This window comes from Pongo abelii, chromosome 13 (genome assembly GCF_028885655.2).
Source record: "Pongo abelii isolate AG06213 chromosome 13, NHGRI_mPonAbe1-v2.0_pri, whole genome shotgun sequence".
Lineage (NCBI taxonomy): Eukaryota > Metazoa > Chordata > Mammalia > Primates > Hominidae > Pongo > Pongo abelii.
Window position 1 is genome coordinate 45217749 of NC_071998.2, and position 19894 is coordinate 45237642.

Below are 19894 nucleotides of genomic sequence, written 5' to 3' on the forward strand. Positions count from 1 at the left end.
GCTATGACAAAAGAACAAACATGCAATTACTTCTAGTGAATTCTAAGACGTTATGATAGAGATGGCATTAATACTGGGCCCTGAAGCCAAATACAGTTAGTTTGAACTAAGAATATTTTAAAATTTCAGTGACAAAACCCGTAAGTGCATGATCAGTACGTTATAACTTCTCTCCTACTCAAATGAAAATAGTATATAGTGTATGTATAAAAAACAGAGATCAAAATTGAAATGAAATATCCCTTGTAAGATGCTAGGCAGGTCTATGAGTAATGATCACTATGTCCAGTGATAAAAGTATGGCTGTCTATCAAACCTTCTCATTAAAAATTCTCAAAATGTATAGAACAGATTAAAAAATCACATTTTTTTCAAATTTGATTTAAATTTTAGTTTCCTTTCCCCCCAAAGTTGTGAAAATGCACATTTGACATTATTAAACCTGAAACTGACTTTTCCTACCCTATCTAACTTTTGGATTATTTCAATATTTTTTATGGCTATTTAAGTTTTCTTTACAGGAAAGGAGAAAGGGCTATATGTTTACTGAAAAATAAAATCAAATGCGAATGACCACATTTGTGGAGGAGGAATCAAATTCAGATTAATAATAAGTTAAGAAGCATTACTTTCTAATCTTCAGGCTGAGGGACTCCTGTTTTGTTGAAATGCTGGGACTGAAAATTCTGTAATGGTGAATTCACAAAGAGTTATGAGCATGGAGTGCTGCCTTCCTGCTACCTTCCAGGGCTGCTTTCCGGTCATATCTGTCAGCTCAATTCCTAGTATATTAAGCTGATCCTTTTCAGAAAGGATTTAACAAGTAATATGCTTAGCTTGAGTAGTGCCAACATAGCATTACACACGGAAATTCCCAACAATTCTGAGACAAGTTTGGGTTGGGTAAGATAAAAAGATATAAGTCAAAATTCCCAGCAATTCTGAGACAAATTTGGGTTGGGTAAGATAAAAAGATATAAGTCAAAATTCCTCAGAAACTATTACCAAGAAAAAACACCACTGCTCCAAAACAAAAAGAAAACAAAGCACATTAGCTCTGGTAGACATTGTAATGCTTACCAATATCCAGTTCTCTTTTTCTTCTGGGGCTTAGGGGAAACTACCCCTTCTAGCACGCTTGCAGTTGTGTGTGGCCTTTGACTAGTTTTTGTGCATGAAATGTAAACAGAAACATCTCTGTGAGATTTTCCAGTATTCTCACTCTTCCACCAAAAGGTGTTCTGAAACCACATTTTCCATAGTGAAGCTTCCATCAGTTGGAGATTGTGTGGAGTAGGGCAAAATACAATGTATTGGACATTCAGAGTTAACAATAAATGTAACTTCATTGCGTTAAGACCCTTAGATATCAAAGTTAAATTGTTACTGCAATTTAACCTAGGTTATTCTAAGGAACATACCAGTTAACCAAAAGAAATAGACATAAAAATTGTATGTAAAACAAACCAGAAACAAACTCATTTGAGTTTAAGTAGTGTGACTGCATATTTTTTCTGTTTTAGGTTTGAACATATATACATACTACTTTTATGAATGAAAAAATTATACTCTAAAAAGTGGTTATCTATAAAATCTTCCTGAGTGAAAACAGCCACTTTTTATTCTTAGATATTTGCATTCCCTCTTCCAGTCATAATCCTAGATGTTTGCAAACAGAATAAACTCTAAAGGTAAGCTGGTTTTTATCCATCATAAAATTTTAAATTTCCTATTGGTGGCTTCCTCCATGTAGTTCCTTAATTTATTCCTTCTTTCCTTCAATCTTATGTTATTTCCCAGCATCTTGACACTCAGGTTATTTCGTTAGTTCTGCAATGATGTTTTATATGATGAATAGAGGGAATTGTTTGAAACTAGTTATTGAAGCTTGTCTTGATCTTATTCTAAGTCATGGAAAATCCCTCTGAGTTCTCTGCTAAGGGGCCTGGCATCACGTGAAGCTTTGCTACTTTCCTGGAAACAGCAATTTCACCTTTTGAGTAAGAATAATCAGCAGTTTATGAATGTTTGTACATCTGTGTGTACATGTGTGGGTGTGCCTGTGTGTGTTTGTATATGCATGTATAATGGAACATCTTGGATTTTGTAAAACAATACAATTTCAACACTCTCCTCCATAGTTGATAAATGCTCTGTATTTCCCCTCCATCCCAAACTTGTCACTTCTAGCTTTTTAGGTTAAAAGAGTGAGTTGTATTAAAAATTAAGTTTTAATTGTTAAATATGTAAAATGTAGCAGACATTTAAGTAGCCACCATTAGTATCTGGAAGCTATAAACACTTTCTCCAAACCCATGAAAAATTACAAACAAGCCAATAGAAAAATTGACAAAAGACATGAATAAGTAATCTACAAATGAAGAAACTAGAATTCTCATTATACATATAAAACAATGTTTAATTTCACTAGTAATTAGAAGAATGCAACAGATAAGTATCATTTTGTAGCCATGAAGTTAGACATGATGATAAAATCTAATAAGGCTTAGCACCCCAAAACAACCAAACTCTAATAGATTGTTATTTGGAGTGAACATTGGCACAACAAAGTGAAAGAAAAAGTTGGAATTATTTAGTGTTATGGGTTGAACTATGTTCACCTCAGAAAAGGCATGTTGAAATCCTTATCTCCGGTACCTCATAATGTGACGTTATTTGAAAATACAGTCATTGCAGATACAATTAGTTAATATGATGACATACTAGATTAGGGTGGGCCCCTAATCCAATAGGACTGATGTCCACATAAGAAGATGGCTGTGTACAGACACAAAGACCCAGGGAGAATGCTATGTGAACAAGGAGGTGGAGACTGGAGTTATGCTTCCTCAAGCAAGGAATGTCTGTGGTTACCAGAAATGGGAAGAGGCAAGACAGCATCCTTCCTCCCCACTAGAGTGTTTGCAGGAAGAATGACTCTGCCAACACCTTGATTTTGGACCTCTATCCTCCCCCAAAATGAGACAATACATTTCTTTTCCATTAGGTCCCCAAGTTTGAGATATTTTGTTATGGTAGACCTAGGAAACTAATACATCTGGTTAAGCTAAAAATGTGCATACTGATGATTCACAATTCTATCCACCCTAAACAAATTATCCCACATTCACACAAAGAACCCAGTGAGTGCAACTTAGGGTCTTTCAAAAGTATTCTATGGACTTCATGGTAGATGTTTATGTGTATGTATAGTAAGGCGGGGTGGAGAGTGGTAAGCTTCTGTGGTTGTTGGCCCCTCATCCTGGCTTCAACCAGAGTTATTTGTTTTTAGTTTTGCTTAAGAGTTCCCTTGAATAAAGAATTCCATGACTAAAAGTAAACTTGAAAGCAAGTGGAATAAGAAGACGTTCTTTTCTAAAGTGATGACATTTCCTTTTAGAAAACCCTTTGATCTAATTTAAAGCTTTTTCTCTTTGTACCTCCTTTTTCAGTGTTATTATTTTATCTACGTATCTTATATACAATATTCTTATTTTAGTGAATTTTTTTCCCCTTCTGATATTTTTACTCTTACATAGGTTTAATTTTATTGTTGACATAAGTTAACAATAGTAATTTATCTGTCCTATCAATCAAGACTTCATCTGTCACATTTTTCTTAGCTAAATTATAATTATAACCAACTTTGGATGGTATGAAGTGTGGATCAATATTTATTTATGCATATGTATATCTAATTGTTCCAGCATGATTTATTGAAAAGGTTAGCCTTTTCCACTGAATTGTCTGTGTACCTTTGTCAAAAATAAATTGACCATATATGAGTGAGTCTGCATCTAGACTTCTTACTCTGTGTTATTCATCTATTTGTCTAATTTTAGACCAATGACATACTCTCTTGATTACCGTAGCTTCATAATAAGTCTTTGAATCAGGTAGTACAGCAACTTTGTTCTTTCTTTACAAAGTTTTTTGGTCATTACAGGTCCTTTGCATTTCCATATGATTCAAAAAGTAATCCAAAATGAACCAAAGACAAATGTAAAACTAAAAAGCATAAAATTTTAAAATGAAATCCATAAGAAAATTTCCATGATCCTGGTATTAGGCAAATAATTTTTAGATATGATACCAGAAGCATGATGCACAAAGTAAAACATCAATAAATTAGATTTTATCAAAATTAAGAACTTCTGCTCTTCAAAACATGATGTAAACACAATGAAAAGTCAAAGACTAAGTGAAAATATTTGCAAGTTATATATCTGATAAAAAATTTTAATCCAGAATACATAAAGAACTCTCAAAGCTCAATAAAAAACAACCCAATAAAAATGGGCAAATAACTTGAAAAGACACTTCACCGAAGAAGATATGTGGATGACAAGTAACTACATGAAAAGGTGAAAACACAAACTGAAAACACAAATTGTAAACACATGGAGATATCACCTCTCCATGTGATATCATCACTTATTAGGAGGTCTAAAATTAGAAAGACTGACTATTCCAAGTGTTGACAGGGATATATGGAGGAGCTATAATCCTTATACACTTCTGGTAGGAATATAAAATGGTACTCCTACTTTGGAAAACAACTTGACAATTTCTTATAAAATTAAGCACACACTCCTATATAAGCACCTTTCCCTTTGTGAGTATTTGTCCAAGAGAAATCAAAGCATATGTTCATACAAATAAATCATGTTGGATTTATTTATAAACTGGAAGCAATCTAGATGCCTATCAATGACGAACAGATAAACAAATGGTGGTACAGCCACATGATGAAATACTATTCACCTATAAAAAGAAAGGAACTGTTGATATATACACCAACATGGATGCATTCTCCTCTAACTTTTCTCTTGCTAGCATTTTCCCTCCATATGTTCCAGCACTACTGCAGGCCTTTTATTTCCTTAACCATGACTATGTTATCCACATCTCTGATTATGCTGTTCTTTTTATCTAGAATACACTACCTCCTCTTCAATTAGGTATATCCTATTTATCTGTAAGTTTAGTTTCTTACTTTAGTTTCTCTGAGAATCTTTCCTTGATCATGGGACTCTCTTACATGTTCCTATGGGCTTCTCCTATCAGATTAGCATTTAGAGTATAACTTAGTGTAGAACTGTGCAGATTTTGGTGTTAGGCAGTGCTATGGTTTGGATGGGATTTATCTTCAATGATACTCATGTTGAAATTTGATCCCCAATGTGGCAATGTTGGGAGGTGAGGCCTAGTGGGAGGTGTTCAGTTCATGGGAACAGATGCCTTATGAATAGATTAATGCCTTCCCGAGAGAGTGAGTGAGTTCTCACTCTTGAGGAATGGGTTAGTTTCCGTGAGAGTGGGTTGTTAAGAGTCTGGCTTCCTTGGTTTCCCTCTCTTGCTTCCTCTCTCATCATATGATTTCTTTGCACATACCTGCTTCCCTTTTGCTTTCTGACATGAATGGAAGCAGTATGAGACCCTCACTGGATACAGCTGCCCAGTGTTGGACTTTACAGCCACTGGAATCGTGAGCCAAATAAACCTCTTTTCTTTATAAATTACCCAATCTGAGGTATGCTTTTATAGCAAGACTGGACAGACTAAGACAGGCAGACCTCTCTCAAATCTCAAATCTTTGCTTTCTTAGCTGTGTGACTTTGAGTAAATTATACTGCCAGGCTAAGCATTAGGTTTCTTCAATTGTAAAATTATGAGTAAGTTCTATAAAACTATTAAAGGAGGTAATGCACACAAAGTGTTTAGGATGGTGCATGATTTTTTTCAAAGTACAGTAAGTCCTCATTTAACATCATATATAGGTTCTTGGAAACTATGACTTCAAGTGAAATGATGTATAACAAAGCCATTTTTATTCCTCATCAATGTTATAACAAAAGAGTTGAACAAAAGGACATTATTTGTGGACCTGCTGTACATCATTTCACTTGAAGTCCCAGTTTCTACGAACCTATTGATGAAGTGAGGTTCCTAGAACCTATTGATGACATTAATAGGTTAACTATTTAATAAGTCCTCTCTTAATAAGTAATTCAGTAAATGAATACAGTAAATGTATTGACATCAGAAATTATTTTCTCAGAAGCCATATCACTTACTGTATGCATGACAGCTTATTATTTTACTGAATTTTTATTTCTTATTTAACTACCATTCTCTGCCATAACAGTGTGAGCTTTGTTAAACACACACTATCTCCCTCTTATTTGCTCATTGTTGTTTCCCCAGGATCTAGAAAATATTGGGCACATAATGGGTAAATGAGTGAAAGAGTGAATACTTAAGACTCTATTTTCTTGTTAAGAGAGAGCTCTTGCTTTTATTGGAACTGTACCCATTCCTTGTAATCTACAAGTTATCACAGAAGCAGCCTATGTTCAATGTAGCTACCTCCCTGACTGCACTTAATTGGCCCAGGGATTGGTTGCTACTCTACATGGATTAAAGAATCTGTGCCTTTGGATTTTGTGCTTTTGTTCAAAAACTCAGAAAGATATAGTTGTTCAAATCTTTGTGTGGCTGAGACTATAAAATGTAAACACGAGGGTTCTCAATTTTTGCTACATCGAGGAAGAAGTCTGCATTGAATAAAAGAATAAAGAATGACAAGAGAAAAAGAGAGGAGTTAGATGGGCTTGGGAGTGGTAGTGATAGCCAAGGCTGTAAGGTTGGCAAGTGAAGGCTGGGGAGTGGTAAGATTTACGTAGTGGTTTTAAATATTATCTCATTTCCACTCATTTACACATGTTTGGTGAGGTATGAGGACATTTAGGTTACTTGAGCATTGTCCCAATATAAATAGAGATTTTTGTTCTTAGACATGGAATTAGTTGTAGATTCCCAAGTCCTATAATCAATGTCACTCTTTGTTGATGGAAAAAGAATGCTACAGCTCATACATGTTTAATGTGTTCAGTTTTCATTATATAAGGCCCCATTCATAAAACAAGTGCAAAAGGATGGTGTACAGCACTGGCGTATTAACAGAGTAAAAGGTTTAACAAATCATTGCCCATATCCTGTAATCAAGCACATAGAATATGACCTAGTTATCTATAAAAAGCATGATAACTGGATCAAGATAAAGGAACAATATTTATAGCCTTTCCAACACAAATGTAGAATATAAGTGTGTTAGAAGAAGACCATTAATAAATCAAACATAGAGTTATATGATTCAAGGTTAGCAAGATTAAGAAAATTATGAACTAGGCTAGGAAAATCCTCTATGAAATTCAGTTCTCTCTCTTGGGCATCTGACCTAGCCAGTAGGGCTGGGATAGCACATTCATGTTTTTTAATGCTTCAGTTCTATATATTTTGAGAATCTCCAGGCACCTAGCACAAACCTTTGAAGGTTCCCTTGTCCCCAGGCTTATCAGCACTTGCAAATAGATGCCTGAGGGCCTTAATCCAACCAGTCAGCAGTCAGGGAGGCTCTGCCTTTCAAAGCCATTTGAGAATCGGCTGGGAACAGCCTCGCATACTCAGAATAAAATGATACAGCTTCTGAGAAGATAATTTCTGATGTTAGAATAAATTCATGTATGTTGTTCCCCAAATACTCTTATAAGCACTTCCATTGAAAGATGTAGGCCACGTCACAAAAAGTAAAAAATATTGTTTGTCAGCTATTATTTTATTTTCTTTGGATGGGGGGGGCAAAATTGCATGTAGAATTTAGAATAATGGGTGAAAATTATCATCTAAAAATTCTGAATCTCTCATTCACAAATATCCTCTCCTTTTTATTTGCCTACATTTCTGCCACTGGCCTCTGCTTTCTCTGTCTTGTACTGTCTCTCTTCTAAAGATAAAAATCTTGTGTTAAATAAGCAATGCCAAAATAAAACGAGAACCCATTGCCAAGAAGAGAGGTAGAGCACAAGCAGATTTTCATTCAGACAAATTCTTTTACATATAAAAAAAAATGGCCTGGTGGGTGGCTTACACCTGTAATCCCAGCACTTTGGGAGGCTGAGGTGTGTGGATCACCTGAGTTCAGGAGTTCGAGACCAGCCTGGCCAACATAGTGAAATCCCGCCTCTACTAAAAATACAAAAATTAGCTGGGTGTGGTGGTGGGCACCTGTAATCCCAGCTGCTTCAGAGGCTGAAGCAGAAGAATCGCTTGAACCCGGGAGGCAGAGGTTGCAGTGAGCCAAGATCAAACCACTGCACTACAGCATAGGCAACAGAGCAAGACTCTGTCTTTAAAAAAAAAAAAAAAAAAAAGGAAGGAAAAAAAAACCAAGTATATCTCATGGATTCCTATTTTAGTTTCACTTTTAGAATTGATGATTGGTGTCTCAATTTAGATCATCATTTAAATAAATTTAATACATGACAGGATTTGAAATGGGATTTTCCTGCTCTCTTGGGGTTTCAGGTAAGCCTCAAATTTAGGATGACCGATGGTAATACATTCATATTCTAGAGAGAGCCAGCTGGGAGATACATGCCTGTGATTCATTAACAAGAGAAGAACTGGTCCAGTGACTGTTAGCCATGTCTTGAAATCCAAGAGGAGGATGCCTTGAAAGGAATGTTTAGGAGTAAAGAGAGCTTTGACTTTTCTATTTCCCTTGTAATGGTGGTGAGGGAAAGAGATTGTCTGTCTGGTCCCTATCCTCATGCAGGCCAAAATTTGGGAAGATCTAAGAGAATCAAATGTAGAGTTTGGAAGTGTCTAAAAAGTAGGCAGTGCCAGAAGGGTGGGAGGAGTGAGCGTCACATGCTCACAGTCCTGCACTCATAGTGCAGCCACCAGGACAGAGCTTGGTGAGAGAACTCTTGCAGAAGGGTCTGACATGTGTCTCCTGGCATTTGGGACCATGGTGCCTGGATATGAATGTCTGATTTTAGCTGGAGAAGTGGTAACTGGCTGAAATAGACATGTGTGGAGAGAGAGGGACCCACAGTGGATCAAGATGTAGGGCCACATTTAGCATGGCAGAGATGCCGTGGGTGTGTGGGCCAGGTCCCTAGCTGTGACTGGAAATGTACAAAAGCTGAGGCAGGATTTGAACAGATCAGCAACGAGTCCATTATCCAAGTCAGGGACATGGAATTGCCCACGCAGGTGCTCCATTACTACAGCATTCATATATACAACCTGGTTCCCTTTCTCTCATTTCCCCGTCCTCAGGCCTGATTAGAGCAGATGGAAAATGAGTGTACAAGCAGACCCTGCTGTGACTGAAATTGAATGGAACTGGATGTTTCAATACCTGAATGAGGCCAGAGGTTGAGGGGATGTTAGTAAGGGGTAAGGAAGGGGGTGCTCACCAAGCTCTGGAGGCTATGATGGAAGAGAAACCAAGTTGTCTCCTGTGTGTACCTCAATCAGGGCCAAATATTATTGCTGTCTATTTGTGGCAACTGAGTATCACAGCAAAAATCTACTGGTTTGAATACTGTGAGCTAACATTTCAATCTCAGAAACTAAATGATTAGTGATTAGACCAGGGTCTGTGCACTTTTTGAACTCATTGGAACAGAAAGCAACGTGGGCTGGGCACGGTGGCTCCTGCATGTAATCCCAGCACTTTGCGAGGCCAAAGTGGGAGGATCACTGGAAACCAGCAGTTGGAGACCATTCTGGATAACAAAGTGAGACCCTGTCTTTAGGAAAAAAAAAAAAAAAAAACCTAAAAAATTAATTTAGCTGGGTATGGTGGCATGCCTTGTAGTCCTACCTACTCGGGCGGCTGAGGCTGAAAGATCACTTGAGCCCAGGAGTTTGAGGTTGCAATGAACTATGATTACACCACTGCACTCCAGTCTGGGAAAAAGAGCAAGACCCTGTCAAAAAGAAAAATAAATAAATAAAAAAGAAAAAATAAAAGAGAGAAAAAAGAAAAAGAAAGCAACTTATTATTTGTGTATTTATATCCTCTAGCTGCCAGTTTGTGTGAAGGCACTCATAAATACTGGAGGAACAGAAACCCATCTGAGGGCAGAAGGATCAGCCAGTCTGTATTTCCATCTGTTCTCAGACAAACATCTGTCTCACATTTCTGACAGGCTGGTTAATGTGGCTTCCCTGATTCCAGTTTGCTGCATGTCCCAGTGACTAATTCTTTGGTGGGTTTCATTTAGGAGCCCTTTGGGTATGCCTTAAAGTAGAGGTCTCTGTCGCTTCTGCCCCCTGAGCTAGTGCCTGAATAATTTATTTCCACAGCTTCAGATACTAAGCCTCATTACAAATTGAAAAATTAGATTATCTCATGGTCTGAGGTTGAGGAGAGCTTCAGTTCTGTGGCTAGGGCTGGAAAGGCAGCAACAGCAGAAAGCCGACTGTGGTGTTTTATTGCTGCTTTAGACCTCATTTTTAAGACAGAACAAACCATCCTCTTGGATTACTTATTGATTCATCTCCTTTCTTGCCCTCTGGTGTGTAAGTTCCACATAGGTACTATTCCATCACCTAGAAAGAATCTGTCAGCTTTTTGCAATGAATGAAGGAATAAAATATCTTTATTGTAAACATCGTGATCACAGATTGTACATGTATTAACCTAATATATATTTGGAATTTTTGTCCAAATCATCCAAAATTTTAATCATCAGACGGTGGATACATGTCAAAACACTAATAGCAAGATTGCAGTAAGTTTAGCCATTACTTCTTGTACAGAATCCAACAGTTCAGTAAGTTCTTATTTAACACCTTAACAAGGAAGAGATACTGTCTCAGACTTTAAGAAATCGGAAACACTTGGAAGATAAAGACAATATTTAAACATGTGAAACAAATAAGGTGCAAGATTCTCCTGCGTGCCTACTCTGAGAGAGAATGTTCCCTACCTTGGCTTCAAAAGTGAAGACAGTGTATATCAGTTCTATGGAAATGGCAGATTTCCCCAGTGTAAAACACATTATGAGTACAAAACTGGATCCCTTATGAAAACTAGAGTTATTTTAAGAGTGAAATATTACTTCCATATAGATCATTAAACCAATATCTTTTCATAAAACAATATGTCTCTTTCTATATAAGTGCTGATTTGTGAAGTCCAAGGTACATGTAACCTTTATTTTATTCCAGAATCATTTCCTGTGATTTTTAATGAGGGATACTTGGAAAAAATGGCTGAAGTTATCCATATATCTTCTTATTAAACAAGCAATGAAAAATGCAATTGGGAGACATAAATAAGCAGAGAGATTTCTAGTAAATCGAAGGCTGCATATACAGCTGTTGAAATAGATGAAATAAACGTACTAGGAAATTTTTTGGGTACAAAAAATTCTACATAGTATCTTTAATTTAGTATTACTCTTTTGGATTTCTTTAATTGTCTTTAGATACAATGTTTGACCTAAACTTGTGATGGATAAAAGTGTGTATTTCTGTAGCATAAAAATTAGATAGATTCTTGGCAAAAAGAAAAAAATATATACTATTGCTCTTGAAAGATGTTAGACTATTTTCTTTGATGAATACTTTACTAATAATTTACTTCACAGCCTTTCCTTACAGGCTTCTAAACTTCCATGCTAAACCTGAAATCACATCCACATTATGTAGATGTGTGAGAATGTCATGTGTTGTTCAAAAGTTTTCCACTGAAGCCAACACTTCCTGTGTGTAGAAAACCGCCAATGTAGACCTCAAATGGGGGCGAGAGAATAGCACTTTGTGTGTAGTCAGTGCTATGATAAACAATGAAAATCATTTTTTTCTAATAGAATAAAACAAGATCACTTCCATAAACTGGTACATGCTAACTTACTCTGCATACTCATATTGCCACATACAGGCCTCCATTAGCTTTTAGTTCTGTTGTGGAACAATATTGGTGCAGTAACACAAAATCATTGGGAATAAATTTGATAATTTTTATAATGATAGTGTCAGTTTGGCTTGTCTTCAAAACACAAAAGATAAGGCATCAGACAATAAAATCCTGGCCATATTAAATGGAACAACCTCAGGAGACTGTAATTCTTTTCTTTTTTATTTAGTTACCTTTTTTTAGTCCTCTGTTTCCATTTCACTTCTCTGCTCCAATATCTCTGGTTCCCACTGACTCCAGGATGGACTCCAAACCTCCCACTTTGCCTGGAAACCTTCAGAATCTGGCTCCAACCCACTTATTATCTGAGGGTCAAGTCCTGCATCAGATTGTATTTTCCAATGTTGGCTGCAACAAGATTTCAATATGATCTTGACATTCCTCCCATAGAGTGGTGGAGTCTATGTCCCCTCTCCTGGAGACTGAGTGGAGCTTTGTGACTGCTGCAGCCATTGGAGTATGGCAGAAGTGCTGTTATGCCACTCATGAGATTGGACCATAAAAATGCCACACAGTTCCTTCCTCTCTTGGAATGCTGAGGCCATGATGTGAGCAAGTCCAATGAGCCCCTGTGGAGAGACCATATAGAATGACTACTTTGAGATGTTCCAGCTTACAGCCCTGCTCAGCCCTAGCCAGCAGCCAGCATCTTTCACCAGACATATGAGTGACGACCCTCCAGATGATTCCAGCTTCCAGCCAACGAATCACATCTAGCTTTCAACTCTTCCCAGCCGAGGCCCCAGGCATTGTGAAGTAGAGGTAAGTAATTCCTCTCATGCCCTGTCCAAATTCTGGACCCACAGAATCTGTGAGCATCATAAAGTGGATGATTTTTGTCACCAGATCTTGGGATAGTTTGTTACGTAGCAACAATAATTGAAATAGTCCCTTTGATTGCAAGCAGCTGAACCACATTTCAGACTAGCTCAATCCAGGGGGAGGGAACTTAAGAAGATATAAGTGCATCTGATTAAAAGGGAAGGAAAACAAAAAACTGAAAACTCATCAGAAATGAAGACAAGCATTATTAATTCCATTTTCCTGAGGATCAGCTTGTCTCTCTGAGGCCCTATGGTTTCAGATCTCTGCTTATCTGTAAATCTGGTTTATTTATTTATTTTATTTTATTTTAATTTTTGAGACAGAGTCTCCCTCTGTCTCCCAGGCTGGAGTGCAATGGCGCGATCTCTGCTCACTGCAAGCTCTGCCTCCCGGGTTCACGGCATTCTCCTGCTACAGCCTCCCGAGTAGCTGGGACTACAGGCACCCGCCACCACGCCCGGCTAATTTTTTGTATTTTTAGTAGAGACGGGGTTTCACCATGTTAGCCAGGATGGTCTTGATCTCCTAACCTCGTGATCCGCCCGGCGTGAGCCACCGCGCCTGGACTGGTTCATTCTTTTCTGTCTGAGCAGGTCAGCTTTCTCTGCTTTTCAGTATGCATAGTGATCTACGTCACCTCGATTTTGGCTGCAAGCAGAGTCAGAAATTAGTGTTTACCAGCCCAATTTTATATTTTTAAGAGAGAGGTATTCTCTTAAAGTCCTTCCAGGTAATTTTGGCCAATGGGTCAAATGTCCTATGAACATGCTGGAGTATATCTCTATGAGGTGCACAGTTAACAAAGGGATAATCTTAGTTAACATCCTCTGGAAAGTAGAGACTGAGGGAAGGGTTACAGGGGTAATATTTTATTTAGAAGGTGTGAGCCCAGGCTGGAGGGCATGTAGAAAACAGAATATGAAGTTAATGAAGGTGTGAAAGCAATGTGATGTGATACCTTATCATGCTGCTGCCACTTCACAGCAAATGGATGTTGTTTTAGGCTGGTAACTTTGTGTTCATTTATTACAACAGCAATGGAAACTAATAACAGTGCATAAGGATTAAATTCCCATCCAGGGGTCAGATGCTCTGAAAGCTGTCTCATATCTACGTAATCTAATATTCCACCATTTTCCACCTGAACCATTTGTTACAATGTGGTCTCTTTGCACAGTGCTCACCAGAGGATTATAATCTGCTATTATAATCTTGTTTTTATTCTTTTGCCCACATTCTTCCACAAGCTCAGAATGACCTCATGTCTTTCTACCTGAAGCCTGCTATACCATTTGTTGCACACAACTTCTACAATCTCTATGGACTTTATACAATGTACTTAATAATGAAAAGCACTGAAGAGAGAGGAAGAAACAGGGAAAAGGGAGACCAAGTCATATCAGGATTTGAATTTGAAAATCATCCAGGAAATCAGGTAAATCTGTTTTATAAATTTCCAGATTTGGAATCACAAATTTACTAGGTAGCCATACACTCAGTGCTGCCAATTTCCATTCTAGTTCATCTCCATTATATTTTTGTATTTTTTGCTTCCTTTTCTTTTTTTATTTCCTCTTTCCTGCCTTTCTTTCCTCTAGATGACGCCTGGAAGTGTATTAACTATCCTGAGCTGACAACATGCCGACTCACTAATGGAAAATTGTGACTAACAAACCTGCCAGGTTACCAGATTTTTCCCTTCATAGATATTTTCTTAGTGTATGTTTGAATGAATGGATGATTAATTGATAAGATTTTAAAAGAGTTCGGTTGACACCAGTCATAACTGGAAGCAAAAGAGATTCATCTGAGTTCTTTCAAATTATCTTGCCTGACACCTTCTCCACTGCATCTTGCTGAAAGGCCCAGGGTGAATCACCTGCCTGCACAATATAACAAAGGGAACAGCACATGCACCCATGGGCCTCTGCTAATCTCTGGGCTGACCTCTGTTAGCCCCATGGTTATTCTGGTCTAGACAGGCTTATGCTGAGAAATACTTTACATTTTCTGAAGACAAGTATTATGTAATTCTGGTGCTTAGAGAATACTTAAATGATTCTTCCAAATTGTGCTCCTAATTTCTGAATGTCATCAAACGTCAAACTAGTATTTTTTAGTTTTGTGTAATACAAAAGTATCTCTGTTTTGTATGATATAAAAGTATTTTTTAGTTTCGGATAACTGAAAAATACAAAAGTCATTTTTAATTAGTTATCTGTCATTGTAAACATTCAGTTCCTGTTCTTTGAAAAGATTTGTCTCTGTATTTCTTCAAACATTTATAATAATCCAAGGGGAACTAGAAAATGTCAGGCACAAGGAGATGCAGCACATCTAAGTTAAGGTGCCCAGGCTTTAGAGAGCAACTTCATTTATGTGTTAGTTTGACACTGTATCTGTGAGATGCAGAGCAAGTATGATGAAAGCTTTTTAAAAAAAATCCAACCAGACAGATCAGATTGACAACAGAGGTAAAATGTGACTCTTGTGCAGTCTGATAAGTAACATTTCTTAAACTTGTCACATAAAACATTCTGTTATGCTTCAGGCTGTTGAAAATAATTTCATGCACAGGAGCATAGTCACCTGAGGCAATTCTGTTGTTCTGCAACAGCCTTAGGACAAACGAACAGCTTGGAGGTGGAAATTTTGGGTTAACATATAATTGTAATCATTACCCAGACTGAACAAGAGTGATTCGGTAGAGTGAGAACGATAGCAATGTGGATTAACCTACTTTCACTTTTTAATGACTATTTCTTCTACCCCAAAGATCAAAGAGTATTTGTCATTGAGAAAATTTCAGATGTTCTTTAAAAGGCACATTTCTTTTTTAAAAAGCTGACCCGTTTTGTGTTTATTCCACAAGATTTTAAAATGTATTCGTTTTATCAACAAATTTGCTCAATCATCTAGGAGAAAGGCTAACAAATAATTCAAGTTATGCAGAAGAGGGAAAATATTCAAATCACTTAGGCATTTGCATACAGATTTCCTGTGATACTTCCAAACCTAAGTGTTTCCCTGAATATTGACCTTGAGAAAGGGGCTGGAATTGAAGACAGAGGGAGCCAGGGGAACTGACAAAAGCTCTTATGCTTTCTCTCTTATCTCAGAGATATGGCATTTTACCTACGGAGAACTGGTCATTATGAGACGTTTTTTCCCCCAGATATAGTTCAGTTGAAATTAGTGACAGGAGCATAATCAGAATCAATTACTGATTATAGCAAGTTCAGCATTAAATGAAAGCAGGGAGAAGGTGATTGAGCTGCTACATTTCCCCAGTGTTTCCTTCTGTGTTTATAGTAGTTACGGAATCACATCACACATCCCCAGAAAGTTTAAGATTGATAAGAGGAAAAGACACTCAGGTGTTTTTTGTTTGATTGACTGATTGATTGATTGATTTTGAGACAGGGTTTCACTCTGTTGCCCAGGCTGGAGTGCAGTGGCATGATCATGGCTCACTGCAGTCTCAACATCCCGGGTTCAAATGATTCTCCTGTCTCAGACTACAGAGTAGCTGGGGTTATGGGCATCTGCCACCACATCTGGCTAATTTTTCTGTATTTTTAGTAGAGACGGGATTTCACTATATTGCCCAGGCTGGTCTCAAACTCTTGACCTCAAGTGATCCATTCACCTCAGCCTCTCAAAGTGCTGGGATTACAAGCATGAGCCACCACGCCCAGCCCACTCAGGTGTTTTTCAGCTCAACTATTGTCTCTAATTTCCCCAGAACAATCATAGAATATTTCTCTGAACCCATTAGTTGAACAATGCTATAAAAATTTGGTGCTGGGATATTATAAATTATGAATTAGATGGTCAAAACGTTACTTTGAATTTCATCATATTGTTGAATTGTATTTTTTTGCCCAAACATTAAATAATGGCTAAGATAATTAATGAGAAATGAACATATACATTTACCAACTGTGCTTTTGTTTAACCTTTTATGTAGCCCTGTTTTTAATTGAGTATTGCTGTCTGGGTTTCACAAGCACCAAACTTTAGCATGCTAACAATTTTAATCATTAGTCAGACTTGGTCTTGAGCTGTAACATATGAAACCCAGCAGAAATGTGGTAGGATTAGGGTAGGACACAGTGGCTCAGCCTGTAATCCCAGCACTTTGGGAGACCGAGGTGGGCAGATCACTTGAGGCCAGGAGTTTGAGACCAGCTTGGCTAACATGGTGAAACCCCACCTGTACTAAAAATACAAAGATTTTAGCCGGGCCTGGTGGTGCATGCCTGTAATCCCAGCTACTTGGGAGGCTGAGGCACGAGAATTGCTTGAACCTGGGGAGGTGGAGGTTGCAGTGAGCTGAGATCACACCATGCACTCCAGCCTGGGCAACAGAGTGAGACTCTGTATCAAAAATAATAAACAAATAATAAAAAAAAGAGAAAGAAATCTGGTAGGATTAATTAGACTGTCACCAGGGGAAAGTGTCAGCCAAGTTCATGCCTTTCCTTTACCTGTCGGGTCATGGTGAGACCTTATTTTTCCTCATCTGGATTCAATTTAAAATAGGCCAGAAAATATGGAAGGGTCAATGAGGTGAGAAAATTCATAGTGGCCTCTTCCGGAGAGATGTGGAAGGGACTACTTTCTTCTCTCCCCTAGTTATTCTGTGTATCAAGAATATTCCATTGAGTCAGAGCATGCTGAGAGTGTCTTAGAGGGTAGAGAAAGTAGAAATTACCCAGAGACTTTGTAGGCAACAATGGAAACCTTGGAGATTATCTAGACTTGGAGCATGCAAGCCCCATGAGGGCCTTGGGTGAGGACTCTGGGCAGAAAGCAAACGTCTGAAAACTAGTACATGAGCTTCAGGAACTTGCACATGGGATTGCCTGATAAAAGTCTGTGATTATAAAAAGTCCACCAAAATAGCTTTTTTGTGTGTGTGTGTGTGTGACAGAGTCTCACTCTGTCACTCAGGCTGGAGTGCAGTGGTGGGATCTCGGCCCACCACAACCTCCACCTTCCGGGTTCAAGCGATTCTCATGCCTCAGCCTCCCAAGTAGCTGGGATTACAGGCACCTACCACCGCGCCTGGCTACTTTTTGTATTTTTAGTGGAGATGGGGTTTCACTATTTTGGCCAGGCTGGTCTCAAACTCCCGCCTTAGGTGATCCACTTGCCTCGGCCTCCCAAAGTGCTAGGATTACAGGTGTGAGCCACCGCAGCTGGCCTAGTTTCTATTATAAAAATATATAAAAATAGGCCAGGCATAGTGGCTCATGCCTGCAATCCTAGTACTTTGTGAGGCTGAGGTGGGTGGATCACTTGCGGTCAGGAGTTCAAGACCAGCCTGGCCAACATGGTGAAACCCTATCTGTACTAAAAACACAAAAATTAGCCGGGTGGTAATGGGGCATCCCTGTAGTCCCAGCTACTGAGGAGGCTGAGACTGGAGAATCGCTTGAGCCTGGGAGGTGGAGGTTGCAGTGAGCCCAGATAGGGCCACTGTACTCCAGTCAGGGTGAAAGAGTGAGACCTGTCTCAAAAAGAAAAAAAAAAAAAAAATATATATATATATATATGTACACACGCAAACACACATATATGTGTAGTATATACATTGGAATTTTATTTTCTGTTAATATTCTATTAATTTTCTTTTGAGAAGTAGTATGACATAGTGGCTAAAAATATAGATCCCGGCTACCTAGATCTGGATTCTTCTCTGCCACTGGTGAGCCCTAAGTATTTTAATAAATTACTTAACCCCTATTTGCATCAGTTTCCTCATCTGAAAAATGGGGATAATAGTAATATGACATCATAGTGTTGAGAGGATTAAATGGGTTTTACATGTGAAACATTTAGAATAGTGCCTGGCTTATAGTGAAGCACTCCACTAGTGCTTCTATTACATGTTTCTTTATAAGTGTGTATTTCAGTGTAGGAGTGTGCCTTACTTTAAATCAGCAGATAGCTTCCTGAGTCACTGGAGAGAATAGGTAACTCATAGGTAGTATTCTGTGACTATTTCTGTGCAACTACTTACAAAACTCAAGGGGCACTCTTATGTGCCCCGTCTTGACTTACCATTAAAGTACCTTAGCTATTCCAACCTAACTATTTGTTATGCCTCATGCTTGGCTTTATCATTAGTTACGTAGAAAAACATTATCTTGATATTGGCATATGCATAACACTTATAGATTGAATATATGGTTTTCTGCATTTATCTTAGATTTTGCTCTCCAATTACTGTATTTTCTTTTGTCCAAGAATCTGACTTGAAAGTTTATAATGCATTTTAGATATTTGTTTTGATTATGCAAGTATTTCATGTTCATCATAAAAATTACAAAATATAAATAAGTAAAAGCAGAAACTATCACCCATAATGCTACCAAATCATGACTGCAGTTACTTAGTGTTTGTTCTTTTAAATCTTCTTCCTCTAAATTTCCATGCCTCCATGTATACACAACATATTTATTCTTTTCAAATTTAATTTATCACATACATTATTTTATAACCTGATTGTTTCACTTTGCAATATGTCATGAACATGTATCTATATATTTTACTATAGATTTATAGAACACCTTATAATGCCTTTGTAATATTCTATTTTATGGATGTATCTTAATCTTCTTAAACTACATTCCTATGTCAAGCAGTTAATCTTTTTTTAATGTTGTACATTATAAACCAAGCTCTGATAAAAATCAAAAAAGTTAGAACAGTTTGTCGATAACCCCAGGATATCTGATTTCAGAGAATGGAACACAGCATGAAGTACATTTCCCAAATGTGGGTGAGTTAAATGTCCTGTTTAATATTTTATTTATTAAAAAGGAGGTGATCAGAGACCTGCAAGTTATTTTAGAACATCTGACTAAATTGATAAAAAAAGTCTATGTTTATTAGTAATGACTTCTAGACAGATTCTGATACAGTAAGTTTTCCTTTCTTTTTTGCAACTCATTCTATGTTACAATTAGGGCCTCCCAAAGAGGAAAAAGAAAGTACAAACAGACATTTTGTGATTAAACAGACATTTTATGGTTTTGACAATCACCAAAAATAGCTTGAGTGGCCTGAATAAAACATCAGCCATGTATAAATCCCCTTCAGTAATCATTTTTTTCCAATATGATATTAAAAAGTTTAATTTTTTATTCAGAATTTGGGACACTTTTTTTGAAAATTCATTTTTTTTAATGTTTTTATATGTTTATTATAACAACTTCACTGAGGTACAGTTAATATACAATAGACTTCACCTAAAGCATACAGTTTGATAAGTTTTGACAT